Source organism: Myiozetetes cayanensis, unplaced genomic scaffold (assembly GCF_022539395.1).
Source record: "Myiozetetes cayanensis isolate MyiCay16 unplaced genomic scaffold, myiCay2020 scf4, whole genome shotgun sequence".
Classification (NCBI taxonomy): Eukaryota; Metazoa; Chordata; class Aves; order Passeriformes; family Tyrannidae; genus Myiozetetes; species Myiozetetes cayanensis.
Window position 1 is genome coordinate 66,038,882 of NW_026087631.1, and position 23,412 is coordinate 66,062,293.

Consider the following 23,412-nt stretch of genomic DNA (forward strand, 5'->3'; position numbering starts at 1 on the left):
TGTGACTCAGGACATCATCCTCATGCTATAGAGCACAGGCAGCTTTGCTTCCATCTCTGCTTTGTCTCCACCCATCAAATGGAAGTGGATATCAGTTTCTCATGGGACACGGGGAGCAGTCTGAGATATTTGCTGGTTGTACAGCTATGACAAAGTGAAAATATGGATCCTAATTATCTGAACAGAGTCAGGATGCAAAAGTGTGTGTGAAGTTGAACACTGTGTTGTTTGTTTACTTTAATTTAGATGAGTTACAATAGTAAGACTTTTTCTGAAGCTTGTAGAGTAGCTCATCAAGACCTAATTAGGCAAGTGGGTCTATCCTCTGCTGGTTTCCCTGCCTGGCTGATGGAGCTTAAGACCTGTATGAAGCACCAATTGGCATTTCTCTGGGTGCAGGTTCCACTAGATGTGTCCTTAATGTTTTAATTCTGATAGGTCTCAGTCGAAGCAACAAGTCTAGGGGTGTGCAGGTAGATGAGTGTTTCCATCTGAGGACAGCAGGTGCACAGACTGGACTGTGAAAGCAAGGGAAATGGGATTGGTTTGCATTGATCCTGGCTGAGTGTAGCAATCTGACCCATGGTCAACTCTCTCTAATGGTCTGTGTGAGTTGTACCAAGAGAGAAGACAGAGGAAATGCTGGAAATACACTGAAGTGAGAATCTTCAGCCTAAATCCATCACAAAGCTCGATCAAGTATATATGCAAAGCCAGTCTTGAGGTGCTGCCTAGAGGCCCATAAAATTAGTTACCTATGCTGCTGGTCATCATCAAAAGGTTTACTTTTAATATTGTTAATTTTCTGTAGTATACTTCAGCTTACTGGTATAACACACAGAGCTGGAAGTTCCTTCCTCAATATTTTAACCTAGCTCCTAAACAGGAACATGTAAGTTCAGACTTAGTGAAAATAATGAGAACTGTTTGCCAATGGCTTTCTTGCAACTTGATTCTCTGATGTCTAATACAGGAGAACATCAATTAGCTATTTCTTCACTGGAAGCAGTGGTAGTGCCTTTCACCAGTCTACTTGTTTCCAAAATTCATATTAGAACAGAATGTATTTAAGTCTTTTTACCCCCACTGCTTAACATATCTAAAATTATCTGAGTTCAAAAGTTTAAGGACAAACACAGACTGTGATCCTGCCTCTTGAAGCCAGATTTATAGTTTTAGATTAAGTCAGAGCTGCTTAAGAATGTCCATGACAGTACTATATAATTTCTCCAGTGAAACAGGTTGAGAAAATGCAATTATCATGACCAGTCTTCAGCTGAGCTGATTAGCCTGTACCTTACCAACAACTGCCCCCCTTCCACCATTTGGCCAGACCTTGCTTGTGTGTATAAGGATGTAGTGCCCTATAAAGTTTGGAAATGTCTGGCAAACATTAAGAAATTTCCCTCTCATCAGGGAAGGAACCAGGGTTTAACCCCAAATGACAAATAGTGAAATGAAGAAAAAAGGGGAAAACGGGTTACAAGAGCTGTTCAAGGAATGAAGAAAGACTGTGGCGTAAACCCACCTTTATCTCCCACATATCAGCTTAGTACATTAAATGATACCCTACATTTTATACGCTGGTGATTTGGTGTTTGGTACAATTCTGCAGTATTTGGAAGTTTGTGTGTAGGGTTTCAAAGGCTTTCCCTTGAACCAAAGTCAGATCTTTCAAGTGATGGTTTACAGCAGGACCAGGGCTATTACTTTTCTCTCATTAATTCATCCACAAAACCAAACCATTTCCACTGTTCAAGAAGAATTTAAACTCCTGTCACATGTCCTCCAGACACAAACCCAACCCTGTGCAATCACTGGGTCAATTTCTAGCAAAACAGTGAATGCAACCCTCCCAAATCCCACATCCCTGTTCCTACTTAATACTGGATTTCTCTCCCCTTTATTTATTTCATTTCCTGTGCTCACTGTGCAGTGAACCTCTCCAGGTCCATTCATTCATTTCACCTTGGCAGCATGTCACTATGTGGACAATCTATTGAGGATGAGATAGAAATAATATTACACTACCGAGCTGATAATACCTGACTTTAATATCTCTTAGCAGCATCTCCATAGTGCTATGTCAGTGAAACAGATCAGACAGTGTAGATCTCTAGTGTAAACCAAAGGGGTAGGGGGAGGAATACTTCTGCTATCAAAATTAAACTTCTAATACATCAGCAATGGAAGGTGAAGGGGCAGAAGAACTGCAAGGAAACCGATCAGTTACCTTTCAAGTAGTGGCTCTGAGCAGGAAGCTAATAAACATCTGTATTTAACTCCAAGCACTTTCCCTCCCTCTCTTTTCTTCCATCTTCTTGTCTTGTCTGCCACCAATAATACACTAGGTTGGTTATATATAGCTCATTTTAGTGACATCATAACCATTCCTTTGGTCATTATCATGTTACTTAAACAGATTTACGGTCGGTGTGTTTGAAGAAAAAAAAATGATGGAGGGGGGATGAGCATGAGAAAAGATATTCAAGAAGTGTGGTTAAGACAGCCCTAAGAAGCTCTGTGAGTGGCTTTGATCTCTAAATCCAGTCAGTAAGCCTGTCTTGTAGGTAAGACACAGGGCAGGGTGTTGGGACAACTTGAGTATTTTTCTTGATCATTCTTTTTTTTTTTTTTTTTTGCTATCTAGCCTTCAAGGATTGTTTAGCTTTTATCACTGTTTCTGCATCTCAAGCTTATGTGTGAGAGAATACCTTCTGTGCTTTAATGGCTAGATGGACATGTTCATGTTAAACATATTCATTCCTCTGCTTCATTTGCTATGGTCACAGGGGAGAACTTGGTTCAAAAGTTGGCTCTAATAGTTCCAGATTGTGGGTCAGATCTGATCCTGAGTGCCAATATTTCATCTGAGGAAGAGGATGGAGGTGGATAGAGGAATATTTCAAATTCATTAAATATTCTCTGCTGCCTCAGCAAGCAGCTTATCAAGGGAATCATTAACAGTGTGAAATTTTTAAATGTGTGTTTACAAATGAGTCTATAAAGAAGATGCCTGGAAGAGCTGTTCGGCTCTTCCAGGTGAATTTCAAAGGCCACATCAGATATGGATATAATGCAGAGAGTTGAAGAGGTCAAGTCTGAAACAAATGGACTTCTTCTTAACTCTTCATGTCCTGGTGATGTTGCCTGCCTTCCTTCTGCCTCTCTACCACTCCTCAAGCTGTCTTTCTTGTGTTCCTCTTTATATGCTGATTACCACAACTTATCCCTCCTGCTCCTCTTGTTGGTTGGTGTATCACTGCTGCCTATACCTCTGATTGTAAGCTTTAAGTGTGAAATCAGAGCCCAAAGTAGAATTAAAACCTGCATCTCTCTTCCTGCAATTTCCTCATACTGGTGTCTAGAGCAGCAGTCAGATAGAGATGATCCTGTTTGCTATATTACAAACCTGGTGAAAAGTGTGAATGAGAGCTGTGTTAAGGCTGAATAACTTACCAGAGAGAAAAAGCCAAAAGAAAGAAAATAAAAAATAAAGTTTTTAATGGGTTTCTGAACTTTCTGAAAGGCTGCAGACACAGCATCCTAGTTTCTGAGATCTGTTCACTGATGAGTTTCCCCCTTTTTCTTTTGCTGTTAAAGTTCCTCATGCAGCCAAAATACAAGTGGTCCCTCGGCACTGATTTATATTATTTTTAGAGATGTGCAGGCAGCAACAGTTTTAAGCCCTCAAAGCCTAATAATATTTTTTCCTTTAAAGAAGAAAGAGAGAGAGAAGTGATCCTCCACGGCAGATCGGAGCAAGAGAAGGTGACTGATAAAAGTTGTGACTGGCAGATTGAGCACTGTATCCTAATTAGATGGGAACTTGGCATTTGCAGTGTGACTTCTGCCCTGGTAAAGCTCTTCTCTGACCAGAGACAGGAATAAATTCAGTCCCTCTTAAAGCCATCGTGGTATAAAATCTGTTGAGCTCTGTGAGAAGCCTCAAATTTAAATTATTCTAACTTCAAACTCTGAAAATAGCATGTTCTGAAAATATTTAATTTTAAGGGTAAGGTACTGGAATAAGATTGAGGACACTTCAGTCTTATTACCAGTTCTGTACCAAAATTTCAAGGTTACCGTGGGCAAGATGCATAACTTCAGACACATTCATTGAATGGGCATGTTCTTTTGCTTGTCTTATTTCTTCACCAAAAAAATCCCCAACACTGGGAAAGGGCGTTCTCCTGGCATGCAAGTCCTGATCTCAGGCTCTTCTAAGGCACGAATAGCCAGAAGCAATTCAGTACTGGCATATCTTCATCAGAACGCTGGGAGTAGAAACATCGGTACAGATTTAGTCATCTACAGTATTGGCATTTACATCTGAGATAGTCATCTAGGTCACCTTCACAACCCATGAGAAATAGTCAATTCTAGAGAAGAATCCATTTAATTCAAATGTAGATGTCAGAAGAATCACTCTCTGGAATTGCCTGTTTCTCTGCACTGACTGTCTATAGAGTTTAGGCACTTAGGTCAGATGTGTATTCATTATACACATTTATCAATGAATCTCATGTTGTGACACCCTACAGAAGACACCCTCCTCAGAGTACCTAAACTTTCCATGACTGGGTTGTTGCTAGTTCTCAAAGGTGGGATCCTAGTGACCTAAACTCCCTTCAGAGCTCAGTTTCTGCCAGGATCTGGTGGAGCTCAGAGGGTTAGAGTAGGGATGAGTGCTGATGAAAGAAGGAATAGATTTACAGAGCTTTTTAGGCAAACACTTTTGATGTCTTACATGGCTTGAAGAAAAGCAGTACTCACCCACCTCCAAATGTGAACAATTCTGTCTGCAAGGGAAGGAATGCACTTTGACTTGTGAAATCTTTTTTTCAAGTGTCAGCGATGGTGAACGGTCTACTAAGGCATCCCTTTCACAAAGTTGGGTAGTAAAAGAAACACCATTTCCTCTACTCAGGAGCCTGATTTCACAAAGCTGGTCAGAACTTTACATTTAATTGGATCTGTCCAACAAGCTGAAAGGTTAAGGCTGGGGACAAGGCAGGAAGGAGGACTAAAAGGCACTGAGAAGAAGAATGCTTAAGAAGATGAACTGGAAGAAAGAAAAAATAAAATGAAAGGCAGAGAACATAAAGAAAATGAACAACCCAGCCTGGAAACCACCCCACTGCCACAAAGGAAGCCATTCATTTACATTCGCAAGAAACGCAACAGCAGCTGGAGGTGTCTGGGCACTGCCATTCCACAGATGATGTCAGGCCTGCGGAAGATTTTTCAATTAATCTCTCTTGACCCTGTGCCTTGAACCCTCATTCCTATTTTTAACAACCCCATTCTGTTGAATGACCTTGGGACCTGGTGACCAATAATGCCCATTTAAGTAACTGCGGGGGTGTCGGTAAGTATGCAAGGAGAATTTGCAAAGGGCTCATTATGTAAAGAGTTAGTTACCACAAAGAAGGACTCTCTCTCTCTCTCTCATTCTTGCCTGTGGGCTACTAGTTGGGGACCTTAAACAGAGACTCAGTCACACTAAACACATAAAAAATGCTCTAAAAATACCATTCTGCATGTAGATGGCTATAGAACTTGGAGAAAAGAAGAAAGGTCATGTGAACATGTACCAATCAAACCCATCAGCATCAGGCAGAAAACCATCAAAAACTTCATATTCCTTCTTTCCACCAAAATATCAGATAGAAAAGAATCACAACTAAAACAAGCAAAAGAAGCAGCAGATCTTGCTTTACAGCACAGTGTGGAAACTAAGCTAGTCCTGTTAATCATTTTGAAAGACTAACTCAGGAAGGATTTGGCTTCAAGTTCATGTATGTACATCAAATGTATAGAACGATTTTGTTTGAGTAACAAGAAAATAAAATGTACTAATCCACTTTGCCTCACTAGTGCTACAGAACACAGTTTTGTACCCACAAGATACATACTTGAAAACACCCTGGTAAAGGTACAGCAGTAAGCCTTGGATGCAAACTTAGCTTTTATTCCAGTATGAAAATATGCGTTATACCCTTCCAAGCATTGTAGGGTTATGAACGTGTTCTCTTTCCTGTCTTTAGTACATGTGTTTGGCAGGCTGAGAAATAATATGTTTCTCTGTTTTCTTTGGAGAAAAGAAAAACAAAGAAAAGGGGGAAATTACCCTTTGCTGAATGGTGACATGATGACAACATGTGAATGAAAACAAAATGTACTGTGATGCTATGTAAGCCTCTCTGTACTCCTGTGCTGATGGACTGACAACCAGCTTGGCCCTCACTCTAGTTTTCAACCATCTATTCTTTCACAAAATGCTCTGGATCAGAGAGGGGGAATGACAAGAGATAAGGGCAAGGCTTAAGGAAGAATGAATGATAAACCTGGTAGACTGGATTGGATTTAAAGATACCCACTGCAAAGAAAACGAGAATTTTCTTTGTAGTATTCCCATTCTTGGGGTTCTGTAGGTAAGAGTTGAAGAACAGGTAAGAGGATTTATAGGAGTTGTTGGTGATGTTGGATTAATGCTATTAATCAGAACGTAAAAACTGTCATCCTGGGTCAGACTAAAGGTCTGCAACAAAATAACCTGTTTCTGACAGTGACCTGTAGCAGATGTTTGGGGAAAGTGTATAAACCCATGGCAATTACAGAGTGATCTTTCCCCTGGCTGTACTCTCGTGTCTGAAATCAGCAGTTTAGAAACTTCCTGGGTTTTCGTTTCTCAAACTTGCAGAAGTTTTGCATGTAAAAATTTACAGAATCCACCGGTGAAGTCAGGCATTGCTGACGTGTACTGGTGGAAGCCATTCTCCATCTTAAGAATGAAAGAACAGCTTGATAATGTTACTCCAAGCAGACTTAAGTCCTTGACTAAAACCACCACTGGCATATAGTGAGAGCTTGGGGTGCCATTTGAGCTCCAGGCCTGCCAGATCTTACCAAAATGCATGAGCCTACCAACATGTATAAACCTACTCAGTTACATGCTAAAGGGCTGGGTACAGATAGCTTTCAAAGTGCTGGAGCAGGAAGACTTCAAAGCTCTCTTCTCTGAGAGTTCATAAATTATGATAAACCTGTTCACCCAGCATCTCTTGAAAAACTCTTCTCCATGTAATGTCCTTGTACCACTCTTGCTGGGTCATCGACTAGCAAGGCGGCCAACACACTCTGCCCCAGCAGCGTTACACAAAACTGATCCTAAGAAGTGATCAAAGGAAAGCAGAAGGGCAAAGCACCAGCAGAACAAAGAAGATAAGGACCACAGAAATCCATCAAATTTTAAAATGCACTGGATGCACTAACGTCTCAGAGGAGACTCAGATAAGGACGAAAGTAGCTCTTCTTACATATTCCTTCAAGGCTGAACTTTGGTGCACAGACTTACTTGCTCTCCAACAGGTTTTTTTCACCCCTTTGTTCATTCAAGAGCCTTTTTCTTGTAATGGAGAGATTTAATTTTGCTGAACTCTGTTGATTATAACAAAATAAAAACTAAAAATTGAAATGCTGCTGTATTTCTCCACTGATCATACAAATCTCACTTGCCTCTGTTAGCTCCTATCGCTCTGGTTTCATCCAGGACAGACCTTCTGTGTGTGCCTCTAAAACACTCTTGTCACTGCTATGTTCAGACCTTGTTTCTATATTCTATATTTTCTGACATCAGGCAAAAACTCCCTTTTTTTCTTGTCTATTCCCATTAGTTTCTATTATAGCTTTTTTCTTTCCCTTCTTTATACCTTATAATTCCCCTTTCTCTCTAATTCACTGTCTCTGTACTGGTGTTTAACTCTCAGGAAGTATTTTGGGACATACTTGATTAAAAAAGATGGAGGAGATTAAATTCAGGCAGTTCTATATTTTTACCTTCATTCTTCCACTTTCCCCTGCCAGTATAATATCTGTAATAACTGAAGTATTTATATATTTAGTGTTTTCACAATATTTTTTTCAGTCAAAATATTCTAAATTCACTGGTGTAAAACTAAAAGGTAGTAACATATGTGATGGATCTAAAAAAGATTCTAAATGTCTTCTTTTAAAACATACTGCTTTGTTTTAATTGTATTATTTATATAACAGTCCTCATGTTTTCTGGAAATTTAAAATAAATTCATGCTACAGTTATAACTTTTTTTTTTTATGTTATGTGGAATGCCTGAAGTATTTTGGGCTTTTATTTCTTTCTTTTCAAGTAGAGTTTGAGGCACTTATGGAACTGACTTATTTACAGAGATGGAAGTTTCAGGGGGAAAAAAATTAGATATGAGGCTTTGGTCATTATAAGTTTAACCCTCAGATAATCCTCATCCTCCTTAACTGAAAACTTAAATCAAATGGATTTTACTTGCATTTTATTCTGTATATGGAATGGTAGGGTTTTTTCCCTCCTTAAAAATCTGTGCAGTGTGTCAGGGTGTTAGAATTAGATGATCTATAAGGGTCCTTTCAACCCAAACAATTCTATGATTCCATGATTCTACAATAGACCTGAGGGGAAAAAAAAAAAAAGAGAAAATCAGCCTTCCACCTGGAGTTTGGACTCGTATTCTCTTTCCTTCAAGCCTGACTTATTTGTGAAAACTTCTAATAAACATGAATCTGACAGTCAGCCTAATATGCTGGAATCAAAAGCTATTATTGACTTTGCCATATTGATCAGTGGTGGCCCAAGCCCCGTAATAGATTACGGTGTTTCTTTCTAAACATAGCTGCTCAGCTGTTCCCTCTCTGCATTAAATGAATGCTCCTCTGTCAGGAAGTGTTAAAAATGACCTGGTTCAGAGCCTCTTGCTCCAGGCCTTGCCCTTCCATGGATTGGGTACATGATGCACTTCCAGAGCCACGTAAACACCGTTTAGGTTGCTGCTTTGTTTTGGAGGTGTGTTTCACATGGTACTTTGCTACTGCTTAAAAGAGGGGTTTTATCCGCTCTTAGCAATGCATCCATCCCGTTTCCCATGGCACATCTCACCAGCAACTGTGCACTGTTGGTTCTCTGCTCCGCTATGGGCTGCATCCTCATCGTTTAGGTTGGGAATGGAGCCACAGGGAGGCTTATTGGCCTCTCACGCAGAAAGCTCATGCCTAAGAGGGAGTTTGAAGCCACTTCTTTCATGTCAGCAGTGGGTATAGGAAATGTTGACTAGCTCCTGTCTCCTTATGTTCCTCAAACCAGCCTTTTACTCCCAGCTCTAAATTCCAAGGGGAAGATAATCTTCACCTGCTTGAGGAGTATGGTAGGATGGCTTTTCCATGGCATCAGTCTGAGCTCATAGGAACGTGGAAAAGGAATATCTTATGCCTAAAGGTGAGTTACACTTCATCAGACTGTGCAGTCATGGTCTTGTCTGTGCCACCTGGAGGTGATAATTGCAATAGGTCTGGGAATAGCAGCAACCTCCTCCCATAAGCAATAGCAGCAACCATCTTGAAGGGAGTCCCTATGTTTTGTGATGTTATAGGATGGCATTTAGGCTTATGATCAGTCCAGCTAAGGTCCTAGTGGAATCAGTGTTTTGAGAGGTACACAAGGATTCAGAAAACACAGGAAATTTTGCTGTTTCTACAGCTACCCCTTCTCTTGAAGTCAAGGAAAAAGAAAAAAAACAACCACTGCTCATGTCTCATGAAAATATGCAATTCAGAAATGCTTAAATGCAGAAATGTCTAAGGAAAATTTCTTCTTCTTTGCTGAACAAAAAGATGTAATCGGCACTGAACAGCCAGTTGCAAAAGTGTTTCAATATTATCTTTTCACAGGAAAAAATTATACATAATGTTCAAGAAAAGTGAAGTGAACACATAAATGCTGTTTTCAGTGACACCTTATATTTTTCCCAGATTGCTCTCCTAAGTTAGAATATTTCCACTGGATTTAATCAGAATAGAAGCAAAAAATTAAAGGAAGGTAGAGAGGTTGAGTGATCCATTCAAGACAGGTCTCAATTTTTAAGTGAGACCCAAGCAGGTCAGGAGCAAGGTGTGTACAGGATCTACCCAGAGGAAAGCTAACACTGCTCTTCCCTGAGAGCAAGCCCAGAGACAACATTTCCAGATCTATAAATAAACAGCCTTTCGTTCAAACTGGGAGAAAGCAAAACTGTGCTGTGAAGCAAACAACGGACACTGGTATTGAAATAAAAAGGATGTGGAGAACATGAGAGTTTTAGAGCAGGTGGCATCAAACCCTTCCTGAGCAAGTCAAGGGCTTGGCGTCCCCAAAGCAACTCGGCAGAGAGCTCCCCAAAGCAATCTCTTACACAGTCTTCTGTAGTATGTAAATTTATTGAAATACAGTCCCCTTTGTCTACTGGGAGATGAGTGCGCTGTGATCCGTCCTCTCAACCCACACTGACACAGGCAGCTGACATAGTGGTTTTGAAGATTTCCCTTTTGTTTTTGCTGCCAGCTCGTGGGAGGGGGAGAGAAAGAGGAAGGGGAAAGAGGAGGGCGTAATGCGCCCGCAAGTGTGTGTAGGCAGGCCAAGAGAATCTGTGCCACTGAACACCCAGATGGCAGGAAAAATTCACCTTTTACTAACTGGATCAGTGGCAGATTTTTATAGCGTGTGGGTGGGAGAGAGGGCAGGGGCTGTGAGGAGGATGCAGAAAAAGCAGAGCATGTAAATGCACATATGTTTCCACCAGAAAGAGGGAGAGAAGGGCACACAGTGGATGAATGGGCTTCTATCTGCATGTGTAGAGTGACAGAGCTGCAGAGGGGACAGAAGCTGAGTTATGGCTGTGTCCTTCAGGAGCAGAAGTCCAAACATCCTATAAACCTCTCCTTTGCCCTCATGTGCAGAGGCACACAGGAGGTCTCTAGCTCCTTTTACCCTTGCAAGGTGTGTTGCAGGACAATTTCTTTCTCCTCAGATCCCCTGAAATGAGCTTTGAAAATAGTAAAGGCTGTCTGTCTTGAGCTGTACTTTGCCTACCCACCTTGAAGTGGCACAGTCCATGTGCAAGCCAAGGCTCACATTCTGTGACTTCATGCTCCTGATCTTGAGGCTGTGTCCCTGCCTGCACCTCTTTGCAATCTGAATTCCTGGCTTTAGGAAGAAATAAGCCAGTGTAAATCTTTCAAACCTACTTTTCTGGGCTCCCATATATTTATGTTAATAAACTAAACCAGGCCATGGACTGTTTTTGACGTTGCAAGCATGAAATCCTTGCACAGGTGTAGTTAAAATCTGTACCTTCTCCCCAAAACTGAGTGAATTGAGTTCCACTCTCCTGATACAGTCTGTGTCATCCCCTAGCCTATACCAGGGGACAATAGCAGAGTGATAGTAAGCATGGACACAAAACATGTCAAGGGGCGTGCTCACAGCAAAACAGTATGGACAGACCCTTGCCACAGAATCACAGAATGGTTGGGGTTGGAAGGGAACTCTGGATGTCATCTTGTCCAACTCCTTTGCTCAAGAAGAGTCACCTGCTTGTCAGTGCTCGAGCCTGTGTCCCTAATTCACCAGGGTACGGGGATCCTTAGGAAAGTCCTGACTCTTTCATCTTAAGGGATTGAATCACAGTCATAGTTTCCATCCACGGTTTCCGTATATCTGACCTGCCTGAGATGATGGACAGCTTGTGGTTCTTGGTACACAAACACAACTCAGAGGGACAAGAAGTTTGGCTGCAGAAGGTGAAGTCTGCTTTGACTGGGAACGTATGGGATACACATGAACAGTTCTCCAAAGATGCAATTAAATACTTCTAAATATCCCACATTAATTGTATGCCTGACTCAGTACTGATGTTCATCCTAAAAGTATCCAGAGACCCTTGAAATTCTCTCCATGATAGTAGGTGTAATGAAATGCATGGAAGATAGCTTAAGGCCATGACCATCTCACTTTGGGGGCATTTCTTAAAGATTTGTAATTGAGATCTGTTAAAAGACTGACTCCAGTGAGATCTGACTAGACTTGGGAAGATGTAAGCCTTTTGGTGGCTGAAAAGAAAAGGGAGAGAGAGCCCAGTTGGAGTAAGGATGCAAAACTGCAGAAAGAAAATCTGATAAAAAATTATCTTAGTCATCTTCAACAGAGACTGTGCTGTGATCTTACATCTCTAATGTCCTCAAGCTATGGGTCCTAGGTGTTGTGTTTCAAGACAGAATGGATCATTTTGCTTAATATTTTGACTCTTTGGTAACAGAATTTAAGTCAGTAATTCCCGGACTGAAAAAGTGTCCTCTGTATCCCTCAATCAGCAGAACAAGAAGAACCCTTGCAAATAGAAGTATTTTGCCCACTATCTGTTTTCTGATAACTACACAGGAGAAGACTGGGGTCGTCATTCTTGATTTAGCCCAAGCCACCAAAGAGATTCCTTCCCTGCATTGTGCGAACAGACAGGTATGTAAAAACAACTGTCATGTGCCATGGGGGAAATCTGTGGGAACGCCTTGACAGTGAGTATCAAGACAAACCTTTTCCAGAGTCTTCAAGAGAAACAAAAAAGCAAATGAAAATGGGGAAAAGCACTCCCCTCACTTCTCCCTTTCTGAAGGCAGCAGGTGCTTTAAAATTCACCAGACAAGGTCTGCCTTGTAGCAGACAGTAGGGTGGAGAGGGTGGCCACTCCTCCGCTCCCCAGGCCTGCTCCCAGGGATCTGCACGTGCAGTTTTGGCATTTCCATAGATCTGTTTGATTGTTATGCAGATATTTGGTACAGGGAACTGCGTTTCTTCCCTGGTCTTCCATCTGTGGGGGAGGGAGCCTTGTGTGTGGCAAACAGCATGCCACACCGGCAATCCTTAATCCACCAACTGGTCAGTGACCAGGAACTGCTGGAAGCAGCACTTCCAGCTGACTACAACGGTTTAATGTGCTACACAGAAATGCATTTCTCTGTCTGGAGATTACGAATGTGGGGCTTGACTCTCCACCCTCCCTCCAGCATTCTTTCCTTGACCTGGGGTAAGGTTATTCCCCACAAGAGAAGACACCCTGCTGTAGAATTTGCTTTTGTAGCAGAAAGGGGCACCAGATGTTTAGCATCAGTAATCAAGGATGAGAAACTCAACCCTTGTCCCAGTTATGCTCCTGCTTATGTGAAGTGAAAGCTGGGTATTCCCACCTCTGCTTATAATGAGCTGCACCTTAATAAGGGTCTGCTTCTAAGTCCACTGAAGTCATCCCTTTGTCTTCAGGAGCTTCAGGCCCACAGACTGATTATTAGACGTACAAATCAGTGCAATGGCACTGAATTCTATGAAGCCACACCAAAGTACATTAACAGAGAACTACTTCAGGAGTTTCTCTAATAAAAGAATACAGTATTCCTTGCAAGAACACAACATGGCTTCAGCACCTGGACAACGAGTTCAGTTGAGCCATTGCTGTACCTCCCAATACCTTCCATGAAGTACTTGCACAGTTCTGATCTCAAAAGGGACCACTTAAAATATATGTGAACTTTTATTTGCAGAGTGTTTATTTCCCTGCTTTTGGAAAAGGAAAAAAAAATTTAAAATTGCATTACTGTAACAAAATATGTTAAAGATTCCTTGGAACTTGTATATTGGTGACAATATGCAAAATCCACACCTCTAAATACTTATTGTAATGAAAAAATAAATATATATATATATATCAAATTCATATATATATATATATACACACACACACATAATCAACTGCCCAGTCTGACTTCTTTTATAGCACTTATTCAAGGTGCTGTATCTGTCAGTTACTGGGTGAGTATTTCTTTCCTTTCTCAGCACTTAAGGTGTTGTCACAGACACACTAAATGGTCAGTCAAGGAAGCTCATCCTGAGCAGGTCTCCTCCTTCACAGTGTTTTCCCTGAACACTTGTGATTTTACCAAATCATACTCCTCTATGGCAGTGCATCATGTAATGCAAAATTCTGTCAATATAGAGCTGATTTAATGAAAAATATATTTTACACTTTCAACTTCATCCTGAACTGGAAAGAAAAAATCACTTGTTTTCCTAAATATAAGCATTGGGCCCCTCTGAGATACTCTGACATCCAAACCTTTGACATCTGAATTTGAGATAGTCATCCCATTACAGATAAATCATTTTGAATAAATTGTCATTGGAACCAAGTATTTAAGATGATTGTTTTAAAGACAGGCTATTCATTCCCTCCACTGACCACAGAAGGGGTGCAGATAATCAGCTCAGATGTAAATATCTATCTTTCAGACATTTAAACAAATCCTGCTCCTGAAGCTCAGCTTGAGTGGGGAAGTGGAAAAGGTTTTGTTTGTGCTGCAGACTTCTGTGGGCAACACTATTAGTAGAAGATCCCTGATCCCTACCATGATGCAGGTGAAGCTCCAGCCAGTTTAGGAGCGCCCTGAGCTCATGTAGGGAGTCTTTGGCTGTCCCCGTACCCTGAACAGATTTACTGTTGCATCTTTGTTTGTGCCAGGAAAACTTATCTTAGTTTCTGAGTGGTGTAAAGGCTCATATCATGGATAAGACTGGACTGGCATTCACAGAACTAAAGACAAGAAGGTGTCACCAGAATATGTTAATATCTCTCTGAATACACTGACTTTAAATGCAGATTTAAGCCAGATTCACTGGAATCTGAGCTGCAGCATAACACAGGATGGGTTCGACAGAAAACTGCATCCAGTTTCATGTGAAACCAGCCAGAAGAAAAAAAAAAATCACAAAACCAGCAAACCACGACAACAACAACAAAAACAACAACAAAAAGAAAGAGCTGACTTCAAAATTTGGAAGGGAAAGTATCAAACAAAGCGAAACAGCTGTGCTGCAAATAACACTAGTGTTTTTTTGTTTTTCATGAAAAAAGTTCCTTTCAGCAAAACAAAATTAAAAAAAAAAATGTGTTTGTCTGTATTGTTATTCAAGACGAATTCCCAGATTCTCTGAGTACATGGATACCACTCTTCATTGGGTTTTAAACCACAGGAGTATCTTGCTGTGGACAATGGCAGTAAGTAAGAGATTGTGTAGTGCAGGAGTAACCTGAGTCCCGCCTTACAGCTTTACTATCCAGCTGATTTCCCCAGGTGCTGATGCAAACATCTGGGCATTCATGTGCATGTTGACATTTATTTCTTTATTTTTTAATGCCACAGGGAATTGAGGATTAGGTTTGTTATTTCCACTAACCAGGCATTAAAATACCTTGAGCCGATCACGCCCTTTCTGAGTTTTGACTGAAAAGCGTTAGGCAGAGAGAGGATGACACAGCCCTAGGAAATAGTAAGAGAGATTAATGCAAGCCACAGCGGCAGCACAAACAGCACCCAGATGTAATGCACCGAGTAAACAACTTTTCTTTTCCCTTCCTTTCACGTCGTGGTAGATGAGCCACCAGAGGGAGTCCAAGAGATCCCCAAGAACTGCAGGATAAACAGATCAGCTTTTGGCAAAATGAAGGTAATTAAACATTTTCTACCGGGGGCTGCAGAGTTCAAACCAGTGTGAGCTACTTTAGGTCACTGTGAGATCTTCATCGCGGCAAGATTTCTCAGAAAAGCTAAATCGGACTTAATTTACAGTTTAACTTTTCCATGAAAACAAAGGGAATAAAGAAGCAAGTTGATATTTTTAGTATTATTGTTGATGATAAAAATGTATTTCTAATTAAATAACATTATGTGTTTCTAGATCAGTGGAATGAAAAAGAAGGTCAGGTGACCGGAATACAAAGGGCAAATGGTGTCTTATCTGTGTCACTGTGCACTTGCTCGTGCGTATGGAAATACACACAGATATTTAAATACAAGAACATTGTATACTGCTCAGTCTTACTGCTTGGTAGCAGGGGATGAGACATGAGTTCTCACACTTCCTTTCAACTTCCAGTCTGACTTCAATAACGGAGAAGGAATCCAGTTCTCCCAGGGGACTAGAAAGGGGTGAAGCATGTCACAGCCCGCTGTTTACAGCTGTGACAGATAAACAAGGGGCTTAGGAACATGGCTTTGTGGTGGACTTGGAAGTACTGTGTTAATGGCTGAACTTGATCTTAAAGGTCTTTTCCAACCTAAGTGATTCTACAGTTCTATGTCAGGTTAGAGAGACACAACCACTGTGGAATTAATTCATTGCCCTCCTTGTAAGGTAGGGCAAGGAGTAACACTGCTAGGCCACAATTATTCACGTGCCAAAAAAAGGAGGGTTGTGCTCTGTGATAGACCTTTCGAGAAAAAAGTAACCACATAAATGTCAGGAAAAACATCTTACTCAGATCCTACTCCTCTCCTCTGGTCTCAGTTGGGACTATCACCTTAATGTCCAAAAGCTGAGCATTTTTCTTCAACATTGAGGTACAAAAATCTCACTCTTACCTTCCTTGTAGAGATTGTTGGCTGGAGAGCCAAAAGGTTCCTTTTTATCCAACCTGTCTTTTGTCCTACAGTAGTGAAATCCTACCAGACTGGTCTGAAAACAGACAGGTTTCCGCAGAATATTGACATTTTCAGCAGGAAATGCATGTTTATGTGGAGGAGGAAGGGATTCATACTATTGCTGGGTAATATGGGGCAGACTGTGTTTTCAATATCATGCTGGTAGTGGTAGCTGAGCTATTCTGTACAAGAAAATATAGTCAAAATAGATGAGGCAAGGGAAAGGTGAAAGAGGAGTTAAGAGATGTGACTATGGCTATAGAGTGAATTGGTGACAGAGAACACCCCCATCCCCTACACTAAACAGGCTGTTCCTTCACCATATTTGAATTTTTCACCTCTCCCATGGCTGCACTGGATCAAATATGATATTTCTACAGGCCTCCATAGAAGAGTAAAGAGCTGAGATATTAAAATAAAAAGTGAGATGTTCAGGACAGTGATTTGGGAACACTTTGTCAAGGAAACCAGACTAAAGTTGGAGACGAATGGCTCAAGCAACACCTCCTGGGCCAAAATCCATCCAGAGTCCATGAAAAAAGAAGCCTGACCTCTTCCTCCTACACAAGGAGTGTGAGATAACGTTCCCTGTCAAGCTGTCTGTTCTCTGGATCAGCAGATTAGTTGAAATGATTAGAAGAAAAGAAAGGATATTTTCCACTCAGTTATTTACAAATTGTACCTAATGAATTATTGATCAGGTGAGCAGACCTCTGCACAGCCCTCTAGGAATCTGTCCTTTCCAAGTCACGTTCATGGCCCCCTGCCCCAGTAGGGCCAGTGGAGATGCTTCAGCCCTCACACTAATGGGGTATTTGGCTGCTGAGGCCACTGTTGTTTTTCTATTGCTTTCTCAGTGCAAAATGAATCTCATTAATTTAGCTGAAAAGCAACAGAAATGGGGGGGAAAAAAGCCAAAGCTATGCATCTGTAAAGGATAAAATGTTATAAACACTACTCCAAACCAGAAAAATAATTTCCCCATTGCTGAAGCAGGTGAAGGATACACATAAGATTCAAATTCAGGAGATCTGAGCTCCTTTCTTGTCTCTGCCACTGAAACACTGAGCAGGTCACTGGCTGTATTAGCCAATGTAACTACCTGTCAGCAATGAGAGTGCACAGCCTGTACAGGTCTCATCCATGGCTCTCTGCACAGTCACTGGGGATGGAACCAAGAGCCACACCAGTCTGGAGTGTAATTTATCCAACTAAACACTGGTATCTGCTCAAGGCCAATGTGAGTCATGCCCTAAAACTCACCATCTGTCTTCCCTACCTCTCCATTATCTATGAAGGGAAATGAGAAATAGAAGCCTACACCGTACGGACCTAAAGGTAGATCAAGTGAACACCACCACTGATTAATCTGTGTCCCAGTATTTCTTGTTCTTGTCTATTTTCTCTCTGTGTCTGTGTGTAAACCCTGGGCCTTACTGTCACCTACATGCAGGTTAACACAATACAATTCTACCTGCACCCTTTTCTTTCAGTGCTTCTTTGAGAAAGAGATGAACTAAAAATACACGCATCAGACTATGGACCCTGGATAATAATGTAGGCTTGGATTCCACGGTACACAACACAGTGAGGACCCAGTTTTCATGGTTGTCCCTTATCCTGCACTCTCAGACAGTAACAGCTTGAGCTGTTCCATGCTAGACCTTTCACCAGCACAAGGCAACATCAAGGCACTGAATTTAATGGCAATACTTTAAATTATATGGTTGAATATCTGTTTCTAATCTAAACAGCAAACATTTATGCTTCATGTAACCTCAGCTTTATTTTTTTCAAGGGAAAATAATAACTTTTTATTTATTATTATTGGTTTTTTGCATAGCTGGCAAGAAGGTTAGAGTCAGTCTCTTTCTCTCTCCTCCTCTCTGAGTACCAGCTGTTCTTCATGAGGGGATATATGAGCAGTTTTATACAGTTTTAATATCCACCAGAAATTACATCTCACTGCCTTTAGGGACTGAACCTTTAAAATTCAATTTCAAATAAATATAATTATAAAATAAGGCAGGGAAAAAAAGGGCAAGAGAGGGAAAGAGAGTATCAAAATTCAGTTCCCTGCTACAAGAGCTTCGGGGCACAGCCAGTGGGGCTGTGTTCTTTAGCAACAGTAAGAAAAATGGCCTGGGGCTCTGAGATTAGCATGTTGATGTTTTGGTCACCTCTCTCTCTCTCTGAAGCCAGAGGTGGCAAAATCCTATGCTGCAAAGAAGGAAAGGGAGCAGGAGGTTTGCAGAGGAAGTTTTCATATCTTCCCCAAATCTGACAAAATTGGAGAAATGTTGAAAGAGAAGAGAGTGAAAACACAACATGAAACAACTGAAAGAAAGAAAGGAGGACTGCTGAAGGATCATCTCAGGTTCTTTCCCAAGAAAAGAGACCTACCTCCAAAAGAAGTAGGGCCTCAGAGACCACAGCTGTAATTCTGTCAGGAAAAAAATATCAACCAAACCACAAGCACTAAAAAATCAACCATTCCAAAACCAAATTTGCAGCTTGTTAATTTTCCTCAAAAAACGACAGGGAGTAGATGGCCTTATGTTTAAAATGTAAGACTAGTGTAACTGTGTGGACACCTCAGTCCTCAGAGAAGCACTGAGTTTTACTTGAATGTGCAGGATTTCTAACAAGGCATTTTTTTTTAACTGCAGCAGAGTTCACATTAACATTAAATTAAGAAAGTCCTTGCTTACAGGTCTGGACAGACCTGACCTGATATGTGTTTCTTCTGCTTAGGAAGAAGACAAGGAAAACAAAACATTTTTAGCATTTTGCAGCAGTGGTCTGCTATTTATTGCTAGTAATACATAACACTGTGCTGTAACAACTGTTGGGAACCCAGTCAATGCTACTCCTGAGTACAACAGGCTGTGTAAACAGGAGAAACAGATGCTCAGAAAGTGCTGGTAGGTGAGGGAGAGGTTGTGGAGTAGGGCTTTGTTCCCTTGTCCCTCAGATTGCCCTGAATCCAGGAGCACAAACATACAGGGAAAAATCATTTGAAATCTGAGGATGGCCTGGTTACACTTACGGCTCACCAGCCTGGTTGGAAATATGACCGGTTCTATTGAATTGATGAACAAATTCATGCTTGTTGGCACAAATAAATACAAAGGAGTGGCGCAGAAAGAAGAGGAGGTACTCGCACCCTCCACACGGAAACAGATGCTCAAGGCACTCAGCAAATTTGCATGTAGGTGCCCAATTACACGCCTGACACCCCTCCCCTCTGCCTCACTTCCTGGGAGGGATCTGCTCTGCCCCAAAGGGAACACTAACACTTTGGAAAAGGTGCACAGAGTGTAAGGGGTATGGTTACAGTCTGTTTGGACCATGCGTAGGCTGGGCTCCAGGAGCTTACTTCTGATTTTCTGAACTAAATCTAAGAATGCATGTCCTCTGGAAAACAAGGCAAAGAAGACACTATGGGAAGAAATTTCATTGTCAGTTCTCAAACTTTAGGCCAGCCAAATGGCACAGTTGTGAAAGACTGAGCACCCCTGAGGATTTCCGAGAACTCAAAAAAATACCTAAAAAGAGGGATACAAGTGGAATTAGTAAACCAGGAAATAAACTGAAAAGGCCAAACACTTCTTTGGGTCAGACATCTCACGAAGTTGCTCAGAAGCCCAGGTCTTGCCTGGAGCAGATTCTGTTACAAGTTCTGTTCTGGGACCCAGTGATCCCAGGAAACCTTTTTCCTTTTCTCTAGCAGTTTTGTCAGTCGCTGCTGGGACTTCAGTGGAAATCCTTGGAAGTAGATTTCCTCTACAGCCTTTCCACATCACGCTCCAATGACCAACTTTGCTCGGTACAATCTGCCCAACTGCAGCAGGACACAGTCACAAATCAGTCAGCACTTAGGGAGCCCCTTCTCTTTTATCTCACCTTGCTCTCCGTCTGCTCCCTTCCCAGGCCTTGTCCTTTCTTACACAACTTGTGTATCATCAGATAACCAAGTAAATATCATTTCAGAGAGCTGCCCCCTCTCGCCATGCATCTGAATGAGCACCAGGTTTGCAGTTATTTGTTTAGCCACTGAGCTGAACAAATTAGATTAACACAACACATGCAGCGAGGGGAGGAGGACACGAGGAGGGGGGGCCCTTCTGACAGAGGCAGGAAAGATGCTGGGGAAGTGCTGTTGTCATGGCAATTAACCCTGTCTTGGCAACGGTGTCCTTCATTCCCCCAGAAAATCTGCTAGGTGATTCCCCTTTCTTCTCCTTTCTGTGTGCTGCAGAACTGGGGCAGAGCTGCACAGGATCAAAGCTGTGCTTCAGAGCTCGGGAGGTTGTGACAGTTGCAGCTGTGTGAGGAGAGATGTGTGGGAGAAGCTCCCTTCTGCTAAATTCAGTGACACACTGTTAACAAGACAATACAACAGCAGGGTTAGTTGCTGTTTTCTCTCCCTTTCTCTATTTTTTTACAGCCCAATGAGACCTTTCATTGTATTTCAAATGTGTTTCTTTTAAAGCTGTTGTGAAGATTCCCTCCTACTGCTTCCACTGCTCTTCCTCTTCTTTCACTGCAGCTGATAAGCATCTCACTCTATCGAGTCCTGTTTTATACACGAGACACACAGCATGGGGTTGTGGCAAAACAGTTTGCTCTTCCCCCTTTGAGACGGGCATCTCACAAGAAGTCCACTCTTACACAGCCAACTAGTAACCCTCATCTCTAATTTTAGGGAAACTTGGCATGCTCTTAACCCCCAGAGATGGAAAACAGGGCAAAAACTTTTCCAAGACATAATCTCTGTTGGTGTAAATCAGTACAGCTCCTCTGAAGTGAAAAAACTTACTGCCAAGAGGGACCAGATTAAAGCGTGGATACATTGGAAAAGTTGTTATCTATGTTTTATAGATGGCACAGCAGAGTCAGAAGAGGGTGATTCACATGGAATCACTGTCCTGGGAGCAGCCCGAAATATCCTGCATTGTAAACCAGCAAGTCAAACACAGAACCTCTCTGATATGAAGCAGCAGTGACCACCTTTAAAACATTGCTCTGGATAGCCCAGAGACTGGTACATTTTCCAAGTGGAAATTACCAAAAAGACCATAGGGAAATCGGATTTGTCAAAAGATAACTTTGCCTGTGTTCTACAACTTTGACTTGGAGCTGGTATTTTTTTCGACTCTGCCCCTCTCGTTGAAAGGTCTGGAAGCAGTGACCTCTCACTGTTGGAGACACAGCACTGAATTGTGATTTTCTATTTCTGAGATAAACTCCTCTGCAAAGGGGGGAAAAGTGCACCCAGCATATGAGAGCATCTCAGTGATTCCTCTTCCACCACAGAAAAAAAAAAATAAAACAGGCAAGTGCTTAGGTAATTGGAAATGGGATGAATCTAATTGCAAGAAAAGCTTTACTAGATTAATCAATTTAATGTCACCTCTGATAATTCTTGAAGCAATTCCATGTAGATAATCAGGATGTATTGATAATCCAAACTAATCAAGAGGTGTGGAGTGATGGAAAAGCCTTTTTCCTCAGTGTACTATGGTTACAAAAAGACACTTGAAAGACTAGAACAAGAATTTTTTTTTTCTCTTTTTCTTTTTTTCTTTTTTTTCTTTTAATGAAATCTGTCTCTACGAAATTTTAGGCTGGCAGAAAAGAATTCAAAAAACTTTGTTTATCTAAGCAAACTGGAACAGGCCTGTTCATTGTCAGGATATTCACAGATTCTCTGGTATTTTCAAGTGGTCTTCAAACTGAAACAGGGACGTGCAGCCCCAAGGATTTAACTGGGTTACTGGCACCAATAACATTAACAGCAAGAATTCTCTGTCAGTCAGTTGAAACTTGCAGAAAAGACTAGTGGGGATGGTGGTAGAAGACTGAGCTCGGTTGGATAAAACTCATGAGGTTTGTCAGTGGGAAAGCATCGAATCTGCCCCTATGTGAGGCAGCAATGGCCAGAATGAAGCTCTGGGGTCAGTAAAAAAAACAATCCTAGAGGAATCTATGAGCTTTTGGACACTGTAACTGAGCAAGTTATGGTTCATACCAGGTTTAGAAGGGGTGATGTGTGCATGAGCAGTGGCAGAAAAAGCAGGGAGAAGGTAACCATTTCTCGGTGCTCTCCCTGCTACCGGTGTAAAGGAGGGTGTTAAATGGAATGCCAGAGAATACAAAGCCAAGAGTTAACTAGTTTGTCTGCTGCTTGCAGACTGAATGGTCCTTAGAGGAAGAGGTATACAAAGGGGCTTCCAGCTCCGAAGTGCCACTGCAGAGGGAGGTTCCTGAACCACTATGTTTATATATAGAAAATTATACTCCCTTCTGCCCAGAAAGATGCTTCATGGCTTCTTCTTTGGCCAGAGAAGAGGGCTGACAATGAGAGGAGAGATGCTTATTTTAGGGTTGACATCTCCATGCTTTTAACATTTAACAGCTGAGATCACTTTACAGATTTCTCAGAGCAGTGGGAAATAGCTGATGTGGACCTTTTGGTGATGGATTTTCTTTATTTAAAAATAATTTCAATTTTTTGTTTAACTCTTTTTTCTGCTGTCTCATCTCAATATTCAAAGAAACCAGTTTCCTAAAATGGGGGGGAAAAAAAAACCCATGCTAAATATACTGGATTTCCCAAGATGTAGTTCCTCTTAGCCAAATTCAGCAGATATCCCTGCACTTTTCCATAACCCTGTAGGCAGCCATAATCTGCTGTAGTATAGCAGGAGAGAGAATGCAACTGATGTTTAAGGGAGGCATCTGGAGAGCCAGACTCCTACATTTTGTGTCTGTTTCCATCAACAGCATGGCAGCACCACTTTCATTAAATCTTTTAAGACAGAACTTTCAAGACCAGAGTGTTTAAACTCAGACACCTCTGTAGGTATTCTGAGGTTTGCAATCATCAAACTTAAGGCCTTTGCGTGCCCTTTGAGTGCCAAACCATGAATAAAAGCATTTATGCCACGCCTCTGATATGACCTCTAGGCAGCTCTGTCGTTCCCAATTCTAAAAGGAGGTTAAAAGTATGAAGCCCCAAAAGGCTACTCCTGGGAGCTGAGGCTTGCAAGGGGCTTT

At 41.5% G+C, this 23,412-nt stretch overlaps 1 protein-coding gene across 14 annotated transcripts in view; it reads right to left on the minus strand.

Annotated features, from left to right (window-relative positions):
- Positions 1 to 23,412, minus strand: part of CELF4 (CUGBP Elav-like family member 4) — a 702,013-nt gene that overhangs the window by 474,019 nt on the left and 204,582 nt on the right. The gene's annotated exons all lie outside the window — the stretch shown is intronic.